We start from the raw sequence: 13,376 nt of genomic DNA on the forward strand, positions 1-13,376 counted from the left end.
TGCTCTATATTCATTTCATGCCAGCTGAAATCAGTATCCAAGGTAATTCTGTAACTTTATACTTAACATCAGATAGAAAAGAAGTAAAGTTGGAATAGCACTACTTTAAAATATCTGATGACACACAAAACATTTTAAAAAGCATTCCTTACACTGCACAAAGGAAGGAAAAGTCAAATACCTCTGAACTCAGTAATTATAAATATACATGTTACAGGAAATGAGATAAGACCATTAAATAGGTTTGGACGTTGCTTGTTTTAAAATCACACAGTTAAGCACTACTGTTCCATCTAGTTTCAGTTTTGCTACAGAATTACCTTCTCAAGCTTTGCCTATAACCTAAGGAAAAAAGGTTTGTTCTAGTATATGTATCACGTACACACATGCATGCACATACAGACAAAACAAAAAAAGCAAAACAAATAACTATAAAATACCCCATGAGTAACCATAAAATTATAAGAACACCAGGTGCAACTCAGGAACTACTCAAACCAGAATATAGTTCAGGTTCACCTCCTGTTAAGAACCTCTTTCTTGAGAGGAAATAAGTTAACTATCCAAGGCATTAGCACTAAAGAATTAAAAAATTTTTTCTTAGAAACTGGGCTAATTGTTCTTAAAGGCTTAAGTAATTGAGTCTCATTTCATGGAACTAGGGTACTAAAAAGATACTATATTTACAAACAAGAAAGATTAAAAAAAAAAAAAAAAAGGCCTTTCCAGGATTAACAAAAGGCAGGGTGGAAGAGGAAAATGCTGAGCAGGACATTCTCTGAACATCACAGGTTACCCACTGTTACAAACGCTGATTTCACAAGTGAGATCTGTTTTCTATTTCACTGCTGTCATTAGCATTGTGAGAATATGTCCATCAAGGTGCCATAGACCCATTTCTCCTTTCCCACAGCATCTTTAATCGAAAATTAATGCCACTTTAGAAAATGAATCCCTATAAAGAAAGCCTGCTTCCCTAAATTCAAAGCAACTAAATTAACTTTCCTGCCAGAGGAATAAGAGAGGAAGAGAAAGGATCTCTCTGTTCGCTCCCATAGATAAGAACTACCAACCTTACCAGAGTTTTGTTTCAATCTTCCAATCAAATGCAACAAAATCTCCCATTAATGAGACCTCTACTAGAAACAAAGATATTTTTTTTTCTCCACAAAAATTGACCAGGATTTAATGTATTAAAAAAAATTCCTCCATCAATGTGAAGCAATGATATGAGTAATTCTGCTAAACATCGAGAGTCCTACTAAAATATACATGATAAAAATATCTGCAATAATTGCCAGTTTGTCCAATCTTAGCCGACTTATTAAAAATGAGAACTGCTTGCATAGCTCTAAGCTCATCTTTTCTTGATCCACTTTAACCAGTGGCATTGCTTCATTGCCTTTTTAATCTCTTCCTTATCAGTGCAAAGGAAAGTGATTTGACAACAGGCAAATAAGTACCTTGAAAGCACCCTCTTTGGTATGAAGCAGTTTATCATCCTCCATATGATTTTAAGGACCACAGTTTTCCATTTTGTAAATAAATACTAATCAAATGAGGAAATTAATTTAATGTTAAGGAGGGAAAAGCAGGTTATGAAACTGCTTATACTCAGTTACCCTAATTATGTTTAAACACAAGTAGTAAAAGGAAGGCTGCAAGGACACAAAATGTTAAAAATGATCATCTTCAAAGGGAAGGGATTATGGGTAACATTTTTTCATCAGGTATTTTATCTGTTTTGCTTTCCTCTCTTCACTCCTTATCAGAATATTTTATTTTAAACCACATTCACCAAATCCCCTTTGAAACTTCAAATATCTATTATTAACTGTTTTAGGAAACCAAATAGTATTTAAGATTATTTTTTTATTGTTAATTATACGAAGTATTTATTCTACTGTTGGTAAGGGATCTAATACATTAAGGTCTTAATGTACAAGCTTCAAGAGAAGTGCAATAAGAGAAATTTATTGTTTGGGTAAGGGAAAAACAAAAAATACTAAAACAATTGTTCTCAGCATTCCAATCAAAATGGATACATCTCTTCGATGAAGGAATTAGAAAAGTACACATCTCAACTACCTCAAAGGCTTCCCAAGAAAGGGTAATGTAATAGCTCATAGCTCACTTCTCTTTTAAAGCCAAACATAGCCTTATTAGCTTAATTTATCACAAGAGAAACTTTATGTCATACAGGAAGGTAACAGAGAATGAAACATTAAAAAAGTAACTAGTTAGGCTCTTGACCAGCACATTAATCCAATTGAATCCATAATATTATACCTTGCCAATCCTATCACTTAAACCACAAAACAACAACAACAACAAAATGTCATCCCAGTTTAAATCATGAAGCAAGTCCTCCTTCTCTACTCTCTAGCCTTTGGTTTCCTTCAGTGGCAGAAGCAGCAAAATTCTATTCATAGCTGTTTGTATAATAACTATGCAGACCTTATGAGGAGTTCTGAATGAACAGAGAAGTGAAGAGATGAACAAACAGATTTGTGATAATGCAAAGACAGTAAAATATAATGGTAGACTCTTACTTGTCAATATTCAAGTATCCACTGTAAAATTCTTTCAACTCTGCTTTGTTTGAAAATGATCATCTCTCTCTCAAGTAAATAAAATCTTTAAAAAAAAGAAAATGGCCATAATAAAATGGGGGGGGGGTTTACAATAAATCACTCAGAAACTGAACGCTAAAACTGATATAAAACAATAAAACAGTTTTTATACTAATAAATCAAACACTATTTTCATAAGCACTGCAGAAAGAAAAAAATGTTCATTAATGACTGAGAACTTTGATACTTCAGAAAAGGGGGAACAGAGGATCTCCTTTTGCAAGAATACCTATGAATACCTTACATTTTCACTGTGATCCCTTTTGTAGTGTTTTATCAAGTTCATCTATCACCTATTCAAATAAATGATTGTTAAAACTCAACATCCTTATTTTAAACTTGCTTCTCATTTCTTATTAAAAAGAAAAACAGTGAATAACTGCATAACTTGGACAAGAATCTGGTAAATCTATAGTCTCATTCCCCCAGGAAAAAGTGTTACTCTTTTAAGCACAATTCCAGCACTATTATTCCCTAGTAACCTGGAACAATGCTGTTGAAAACAGAAAATGAACTAAACCAGAGATACTGAGATCGGAGTCCAAATCTTTCATAGATAGGTGACCTTCACTGTCCTTACCTGTAAAACTAAAGAACTGGATAAAATTATCTCAAGTAAAAGGTCCTTTCTGGCTCCAAAATTCTATTAGAATGTAATTCTAGTTGCAGTCCAATTTTAATTCCAATTTCAAAGAAGCTGCATATTCAATAATTAGTAAGGTATTACAGGCATCAAGAGTGATTGCAATTCATGACTACTGGATTCTGAGTTCTACGTACATTTCTAAGTCAGCATCAACTGACTAGAATCACAATTTCTGAAGAAGCAAAAAGCTGCATTTCAGAATCTGCCAAGAGTTTGTTTGGTTTCTTTGTTCTAAGCTCCAGCTGGCAAAGACACTACTCAGATCACCAACTCTGAAGGGATTCCTGCCAAAACTTCAGATCCCAATTCTAGGCAGTTCTACTGTGCTTTAGGGCTGATTACAGATCAAATGCGGAAAAGGCAGGAGGACACAAGAACTGACAAAACAAGATGAACCTGTAACTGAAATAAAACCAAATCCAAAATAGAATAAAATAAGGTAACTGTTCTACAAATGAAGGAAAATCTTAGCTCCTAAACATTATCTAGATATAGACCAAGATTCATAGTTAAATTTTACCATCTTAGGGATGTTATTTTAAAAGCAACCCATTTATTTATTCACTCATTCATTCCACAAACATTTACCAGATATGCTAAGCATTGTGGAGGCCAAAAATAGATACCTCTTTCTCCGTAAAAGGCTCAAGGAGAAAGTTTATAACATTACATAAATGGTGTAAAAGAAAATGATTCTGCCTATTGAAGATCAGAGACAGAATCCCAGAGAAAGCAATATTCAAGTTCAAGCTTGGAGAATGACCAGTTAAAAGCACTGGAAAGAGATGTTTCAATGGAAACATCACATCAGCAAGGTTGTTGATGCTGCACATAAAGCTGCCTTTGAGATGGCTGAGCTATACAATTTGTGGAAGAGGAAAGGGTAAAAAGAGAAGCTGCAAAACTGCCATTACAACAGGCCTTATAATATAATGTTAAGGACTTGAAACTCAATGGGAAAACACGAAGGAATTTCAGGCAATCACATGACATAGCCCAACCTCATTCTGAAGGCTGTTCTGCAGAAGATGGATCTGAGGCAGACCTGTCGGAAAATTTAAGTGGAAAGAGGGTAAGTTAAAGATGGCAAGAGGTTTCTGAATGGGGCAGCTGAGTAAAAAGCAGGAAGAAAAGATTAAAATTCAGTTTTAGACATCCTCAATTGAAGGTGCCTGTGGAACCATCCAAGGAGAGACACAAGCAGTAGAGGGCTGGATATACAGGGCTGAAGATCAAGCCTGAGATCTGAAGTAGATAGGGATCTAGAAGTAATCAATGAAGTAGTTTTGAACCCTCTCGAAAAGATCCAATTACCCAAGGGCTAAGATGACCCTGTGGATTACAAGTATTTTAGGGGGAAAAAGGAAAAAAGGAAGAACCAAAGGAACCTGAAAAGGAACCAGTGAGGATACAAGAAAATCAATGAGCCTAATACAAAATACTGTTCAGAGATTACACCAAAATAAAGTATAAAAATGGAAGACATCACAAAAGAATAAAATTTCCAGGGGCACCTGGGTGGCTCAGTCCTTAAGTGTCTGCCTCTGGTTCAGGTCATAATCTCAGCATCCCGGGATCAAGCCCCATATCCAGCTCCCTATTCAGCGGGGAACCTGCTTCTCCCTCCCAAGCTCCCCCATGCTTGTGTTCCCTCTCTTGCTATCTCTTAAATAAATAAAATCTTTAAAAAAAAAAAAGGGAACAAAATTTCCACATATTTTATAAACTGTTGGACCTTTAAATATTAAATATATACCTAGACTGGCTTACTCAGTACTCTCTCTTAAATGAGGCAGCATGCTGAACACTCTTCGCAGCTTGTTGTCCTCCACTAAGAAAATCAAGTGGTGCTCTCTCTCTGGGGTCCTTGTGTGAGCAGAACTACTACACTGAATAATTTCTGAGTTCTTCTGCTCTCCGGAGCGCTTTTGTTTTGTTTTGAGCACTTTTCCACGCAAAATAAAATGCAGTATTATCTACTGAGATCAGGTTGAGCCAAGAACTTAAAAGTACAACCTAAGTTTTAGTGAATAAAACAGATGACCCCTGCCCTCCTTGACCATTCAAGTATTTAGTTTCAATTGTGATCACTGCTGTACAAATCAAGTACAAAGAAAAAGACTAGAGTACGCATTAAAAGGTAGGGAAAATACATATTTGGATTAACCTGAAGGGCTGCCATCAAAATAGAGATGTCCAAGAGCTAATAAAAAAAGATAAATCTAAAGTCAAATGAAGAGAGGTCTTCGGAAACACTCAGGGATTCAACAAACTTCTCAAATACAAGTTAAGAACTCATTAAGCTTAAGAATTCAAATAATGATCAAAATAAGAGTGTAGCAACTGCAGGATGACAGTCTCAACAGAAGGTAAGTAAATTTAGTACCTAACACCTCACTACAGTCAACATCAGTTAAATTTTCAACTACTTTATTCTGTTCACTCCTTGGTTGGCAATTTAGGAGACAAATGATGATAAATATGATTAGAAAACATTAAAATACAAATTTATAAATAATTCACTCTATTTGCCACTGCCCTTGGGTCAATGTCTTTGAAAGGATATCAGCTTAACTAAATTACCATTATACGTACATTAAACATTGAGAAATTCTTATCAGGGACAGTTATAGGCACTACAGAAAACTTTGAGTGCTTTCCAGTTTCCAAAAGTAAAACTATAATTAGGTTGAATCTTTCTTTTCTTTCTTTCTTCTCTCTTTTCCTTTTTTGGGTTGACATTTTGTAATGGCTTGAAGATGGAAAAAAGACTTTTCAAATTCCATATAGAAAAGGAAAAGGGGTTGGGGTGGCAGGGATGACTGAGTGTATCTTTTTATGTAGCTCCAGCTCTCAGAACCACAATATTGTTTCACCAGATACATATCCTTCTCATAAAAAAAGAAAAACAAACAAACAAAAAAAACAAAAAGTATAAACATTAAAATAAAAGTATGGGGGTGGGGAGAGTACTCAAAATGGAATACAAACAGTAATAAAGAACCTAACTCTATTACAAATGAATAAGGTAACCAGATGAAGGTGGCAGGTAAAAAGAGAACTGTCACCAAAAAAAAAAAAAGTAACTAACTGTGGAAAACAGTATCCTGGCTGAATGCTGGAAGGTCAAAGACAAAAAGAACACAAAGAAATTCCGTAGCTAACTTAGGAAGTCTTTCTCTCCTGGAAGTATGGGTATAAGTTTGAAACTATTTTGTATATATACTAGAAGTGAACCAAGTAGTAAATACTCTATAAATAATGAGCACTGGGTTTCTACTGCTGAGAGAAAAAATTACAAGAAAAGGAGGAAGGCTAAAATGAACTCCATGAAACTGGAATCTGAGCTATTAGCATAAACCCATGGTTTTAGACATATATACAAATACATAACTATGTAGCTATGCAGAGATTATTATATACATGTCTGTTCTCTAGCTCTGTCTGCTGAAAAAGTCTGAAAGAAAGCAGGCCAAAACAAACAAACAAACAAACAAAAACAAACAAACAAAACAAACAAACCCCAACTACAACAAGCACAACTGTCATGGAGATCTCAATTTCTAAATACTATCCTCTAATAAAACCAACCAAGATTCCTTGGAGAAGTGGTTAGCTTCAAGGTGAAAATATGTAAGATAAACCAGGAATATCATGTGATACCAGAAATTAAGGGACTGCTCGAAAAAAAAGGGATGTTTGTCCAAAGAACATAGCAACTGACCTGAAGGAGTTCTAATGGCCAACACAGGAATAACTTGAGCAGCAAATTAAATAATGATAGTATTAGATTTTAAACTATTGAATAAAATAGATATTCATGAGTCCATACCAATATAATCAAATAAATAAATGGGAAATGAACAGCACTCCTTTCTTTTCAATTAACAAATATGGAAAGAAAAAGGGAAATAAAATTATCATCAAGCAAACCCCACAAATGAGATAGGATGGCAGATGAGATCCACCATAGATGCTAAAATTAGTGGGTGAAAAGTTTGAGAACAGGATTAGCACATCCTCAAATTATCTCCTCCAAAATATTTATCAATTATAAAAATATAGTAACTTTACAGTGGAAAAAATGCCACCTTAAACAAGTGATTAAGGTAAATACAAATAATACAAATCAACATCATGAACCCCTTGATTTCAATCTGAATACAGTCCGTAGCTTAATATTATTTTATCAAGGTTAATTTATTATCCCTGGTAACTGTTCTGTGGTCATATAAAATGTTAAAGGGAATGTGATGAGAGATATAAGGAAACTAATATTTTTTAAACTTTCCTCTAAGTTCAAAATAAAGAAGTTTTAAAAAATCTTTTTGATTTTTAAATAAGATACATAAAAAACCAGGATAAATAACAAAGCACTCAATGGAAAATAGACCAAATATGCAGACATAACACATCACATTTCTTTAAAATCAGCCTTCTTACTTCACCTTAAACCCTAAAACTATTTCTTTTTTTAAAAGATTTATTTATTTAAGAGAGAGAGAGAGAGAGTCCGCATGTTGGGGGGGGGGTGCAGGGAGGGCGCACGTGCTGGGGAGGGCAGAGGAAGAAAATCTTCAAGTAGATTCCCCACTGAGCGCAGAGCCCCAAGCTGGGCTGGATCTTACCACCCATGAGATCATGACTTGAGATGAAACCAAGAGTTGGATGCTTTTAGGCACCCTCCTAAAACTATTTTAAATGAATCACAAAATGTCTAAGGCACAAAAGGTGACAAGCTATGTTTCAACTGGTAAGCCTCCCTGAGACACACTGTTCACGAAGCTCCCTCCTGCTTCTAAGACCAGGCATCTTGAGGCTGAAAATCTTACCACTAATGTGGCAATAGTAATTGATCAAGGTTCAATCAATGGCAAGGAAGTAAATATACCAGCTTTAATGCAAGCCATGTAGGTAAAACTTACGACTTTTCCCATATACAACAAAGAGCAACATCACTAATTTTCATGTAAAACTGGGTTTTTAATGTAATGCTAATTGCGGATACATAAAAGCTTAATAAACTTGATCGTTGTCAAAAAATAAAAAATAACCTGCTAATATCTATATATCCAACATAGTCTTCATATCCAGAACACACAGAGAATTGCTATCAATAAAGACAGCCCAATAGAACTGATGTGCTAAAGGCTCAAGGAAGAAACGTCACAAAAGAAGTTATCAAAATGGCCAATAAGCATGTAGGAAAAGTGCTATATTTCATTAATCAACAGAGGACTTCAAATTAAAAACACAATGAAATGCTACTAGACATTTACACATAAGCTAATATGAAAAAGAAAATATGAAGTGTTAGTGAACAATCTAATCAGAACTCACTACTAGTGGGAATGTAAACTGGTATAACTGCTTTGAAATCTGCCAATATGCACAACACTATGATCACTGAACAAAAATGTGTACATTTACTACAAGAATATTCACAAAGGCACTATTCTGAATAACCAAAAGCCAAAAACAACCTAAATGCCATCAGTAATAAAATAGAAAACCACTGCACTCAGTGCAGTATTACAGAGCCACGAAATGAATAAAGTACAACAAGCAATACGGATGATTCTCACAATGTTGTTCAAGGAACAAAAGAAGCCAGACATTAAGAACACATACTGTATGTTTCCATATGAGAGTAATAACAGATATTAAAAAAAAAAAAAAAAAAACTACAAAAGAAAAACAACCCGGGATGGGGGTGGGGGTATGGGGGGAGGGACTAGCCCTATCAGTTAAAGTTCTCTTAATTAAGACATACGATAAGGGTTCTATTAGGAGAAGTGTGATACATGATTAGAGAAACAGATCAGTGGAACACAATGGAAAATCCAGAAACAGACCACCAAAATAAATGGCAAATTAGGATATGAGAAAGTTAACATCTCAGATTGCTGGTGTAACGGATGTACTTGTTAATAAAATGGTGCTGGAACAACTAGTCAGTCAGTCATTTGGAAGAAACATAAAATTAGATCTATATTTCACCATGCACAAGAATGAACTCCAAAAGAATTATAGATCTAAATGTAAAAATAGTATTCTATATAAATACTAGAAGAAAACTCAAGTGAATTCCTCTTTGAAGTTTTGTTTTTTGTTTTTTTGTGTTTTTTTGACAGAGAGAGAGAGAGAGCAGCAGCAGCAGTAGCAGCAGCACCAGCAGCTGAGGAAGAGCGAGAAACAGACTCCCCACCGAGCAGAGAGCCTGACGTGGGACGTGATTCTGGGACCCCGGGATCATGACCGGAGATGAAGGCAGATGCTTAACCAAATGAACCACCTGGGTGCCCCAAGTGAATTCCTCTTTAACAGTGATGTAGCGAAAAGCTTTCTAACCATAACTCAGTCCTTAGGAAGTAAAATAAATCTGGGTACACAAAAAATAAAAAGTATCTGCATGACCAACACACACACAATACCATCAATAGTCTTAAGACAATGAACAACCTACAAGAAAATACTAGCAAAAATACACCACAAAGGGCTAATATGTCTAATACGTAAAGAAATAAACTACTGGGGGAAAAAGAAAAATTTTAAAAAGGAAACAAGAAAAATAGTTCACACAAAAAAAATATTAAAATGGCCCTCAAATATTTCCAAAAATGTTCAAACTTACTCACAGAGGAATGGAAATCAAAATAACCCCAAGATACTATTTTTCATCTATCAAACTGGCAAAATTTTAAAAGTATGACAACACAGTCTGTTCACAAGACTGTGGGGATACAGTTCCTCTCATAACTTTCTAATGAGAATACAAATTAGTACTGTCTTTGGGGAGGGAACTTGGCAATACCTAACAAAAGTAAACATGTATTTATCTTTTGACACAGAGATTCTACTTCTAAGATACATCTCCAACAATGGAATATACATATGTACAAGGTCATTCGTTGTAGCAATGTTGTAATTGCAAATACATACTGGCAACAACCTAAATGACCATATATGGGATAGTGGATGAAAAAATTATGGTACATCCGCAACAGGAGTATTATGCAGCTATAAAAAAATGGTGATCTCTATGAAGTGATATGGAACAATTTCAAGGACATACCTTTAAGTGAATAAAGTACAAGAATACAGTATGCTACCCTTCATGTAAGAATGAAGGGAATATAAGATTATACCCAGGTACCTGTTTCTCTGTGCAAAAGAAATACAGAAATGATAAACGAGAAACTAAAGAAATTACAAGGTAAGCAGGAAAGAGGTGGAAAGAAAAAGAAAATGGGTTGGGGTGGTAGGAATGAGGAAGAATTAACACCTCTGAGCATATATTTTTGTATAGCTTTGAACCATAGTAATGTTTCAGATACCCCAAAATAATAAATAATCAAAATCAACCAGAAAGAGGTAGGTGGTAATGGTGGTGATCTTGGAGGTGGGACCCAAAACAGAATACAAATACCTAACCAATAAACCTATTTCAAATGAATACCACAACTGAAGAGGATGGGGAAGAAGAACATTAACCTAATGTGCCTGTCTAGATGTAACTGCTGGAAGGTCCCCAGAACAACATCACCACAGTACCAATGGGCAGAGAGATCCTGGTTTCTAAACTCCATTCTCCAATTAAAGGATCAGGTCTCCTTGGATAAGAAAGTGAATCTAGGGTTAGGGCAGGGAAAATGAACCATGAACACCTGTACCAAGAAAATAAGAAGTGCTCAAAGTAGGACTTCCAATGGCCAAAGCTTTAACACTGTGAGCAACAAAATTAACACTAATACTAATTGACTGTAATCCATGGAATAAATTATTTGTGAACGCATACAGATATAAATAACCAAATAAATAAGCGAAGAAGGGTTAGCTCTTCCTTACAGAGAAATTTCTTTTAACAAATGAAGAGAAAATAAAAGAAACAGACCAGACATACTTTCTCCTGACATGAAGCACTGAGAAAGACAAGCCATTATGTCTGTGGAGTCTTTTCAAAAACGTATAATCTCAATCAAATCTTGAGACATCACACAAACCCAAACTGAAACATTCTAAAAATTGACCACTGTTCACTCAAAGTGTCAAGGTTGTGAAAGACAAGGAAAGACAGAAACTAAAGGTACTGTCAGCTGCAACAGTAGTACTTCTGGTATATATATGAAATAAAATGTTAAAATTAACTTCACTTCTCTAATTTTAACTTCTTGATGTGACTAATAAAAATTTTAAGTTACAGGGCTCCCTGCTCTGCAGGGAGTCTGCTTCTCCCTCTGATCTCTCCCCTCTCATGCTCTCTCTCTAATAAATAAATAAAATCTTTTAAAAAAAATTTTAAGTTACATGTGTAGCTCACATATTTCTATTAGAACTGCTCTGGCTCTAATCACCAATGAATGGGAAATACAAAGGGCAGAGAAATACTGCAACCACTGTGGGGAAGCAAGCATCAAGAAATTCTGCAAGGACGAACAATCCTGTTCCTCACCACTAAAACTACTAGGGGGATGGGGAGGAGAAAGACAGAGAGAGAGGGGAGAACCTTACAGTCCTTTTTTTTTTTTTTTTTAAGATTTTATTTTTAAGCAATCTCCACACCCATTGTGGGACTTGAACTCACAACCCTGAGATCAGGAGTTGTATACTAGAGCATCCAGGTGCCCCAGGGGAACCTTACAGTCCAAGAGAATTAGGAGGTGCACCAAACAACCACAGAGGAAGACCTTATCGGATCCTGATTTTTTAAAAAAGACATTTAAAAAGCAAGTTCATACCTAAGAAAACTGGAAACTTTACATTGACTAAACACCGAATTTTGGATTTAGAATTTATTTTTAAAGTGTGATAATGGTCATATCGTTCTTTTTTTAAAGAATTCTTATCTTTTAGAGATACATACTCAAATATTGGCAGATAAAAAAACAAGCCTGGTATTTCCTTCAAAATAAGGGGGGAGCTAGGATACAATGCATTCTAAGTATGGATAAACTGATCATAATTTGTTAACCATATCTGGTGATGGTAATGTGGGGCTTTTTATACTCTACACATACTTTTGTATGGATATGAAATACTTCAACTTTTAAAAAAAGGAAGATATCTTGAGGGGATTAGGAAATTTTTTTTTTAGTTTTTCTTTAAAGTCCAATACAGTTAACATACTGTGTAATAATAGTTTCAAGTGGGGGTGCCTGGGTAGCTCAGCCTGTGAAGCGTCTGCCTTCGACAAGATCATGACATCGGGATCTGGGATCAGGACCCGCATTGGGCTCCCCGCTCAGCCTGTAGCCTGGTTCTCCCTCTGCCTCTGCACCCCACCCCCCACCACCCCACTCATAGGCATTCATTCTCTCCCCCTCTCTCAAATAAATGAATAAAATCTTTTTAAAAAAAAATCAAAATGACTATTGAAAAATATTAGTTTCAGGTGTCAATATAGTGATTCAACACTTCCATACAACACCTGGAGCTCATCACAAGTGCGCTTATTCCCAATCACTTATTTCATCCACCCCCACCCAAAACCGTCAGTTTGTTCTCTATAGCTAAGAGTCTATTTCTTGGTTTCTCTCTGGCTCTCTCCCCACCCCACGCTCTGCTTGTTTTGTTTCTTAAATTCCATATGAGTGAAATCATGTATTTATCTTTCTTTGACTGGTTTATTTCCCTTCGCATTATACTCTCTAGCTCCATCCATGTCCTTGCAAATGATAACATTTACTTCTTTTTGATTACTGAGTAATATTCCATTATATATGTCTCACATCTTTATCCACTCATGAGATGATAGACACTTGGGTTGTTTCCATAATTTGGCTATTATTGATCATGCTGCTACAAACATTAAGGTGCACATATTCCCTATGAATTAGTATTTTTGCATACTTTGGGTAAATATCTAGTAGTGCAATTGCAGGATCTTAGGGTAGCTCTATTTTCCACTTCCTGAAGAACCTCCATACTGTTTTCTAGAGTGGCTGCACCAGTTTGCATTCAGACCAACAGTAAAAGAGGGTTCTTCTTTCTTCACATCCTTACCAACACCTGTTGTTTCTTGTGTTCCTGATTTTACCCATTCTGACAGGTATGAAGTAGTATCTCATCATAGTTCTGATTTGCTTTTTTTTTTTTTT

General features: G+C 35.4%; 1 protein-coding gene across 6 annotated transcripts in view; it reads right to left on the bottom strand.

Moving 5' to 3' along the window:
* The window catches only part of LOC111152592 (tight junction protein 1), a 250,919-nt gene that overhangs the window by 81,725 nt on the left and 155,818 nt on the right, over positions 1 to 13,376 (bottom strand). The gene's annotated exons all lie outside the window — the stretch shown is intronic.

The sequence above is a fragment of the Enhydra lutris genome, unplaced genomic scaffold, assembly GCF_002288905.1.
Source record: "Enhydra lutris kenyoni isolate GAN:26980312 unplaced genomic scaffold, ASM228890v2 scaffoldscaffold29, whole genome shotgun sequence".
NCBI lineage: Eukaryota > Metazoa > Chordata > Mammalia > Carnivora > Mustelidae > Enhydra > Enhydra lutris.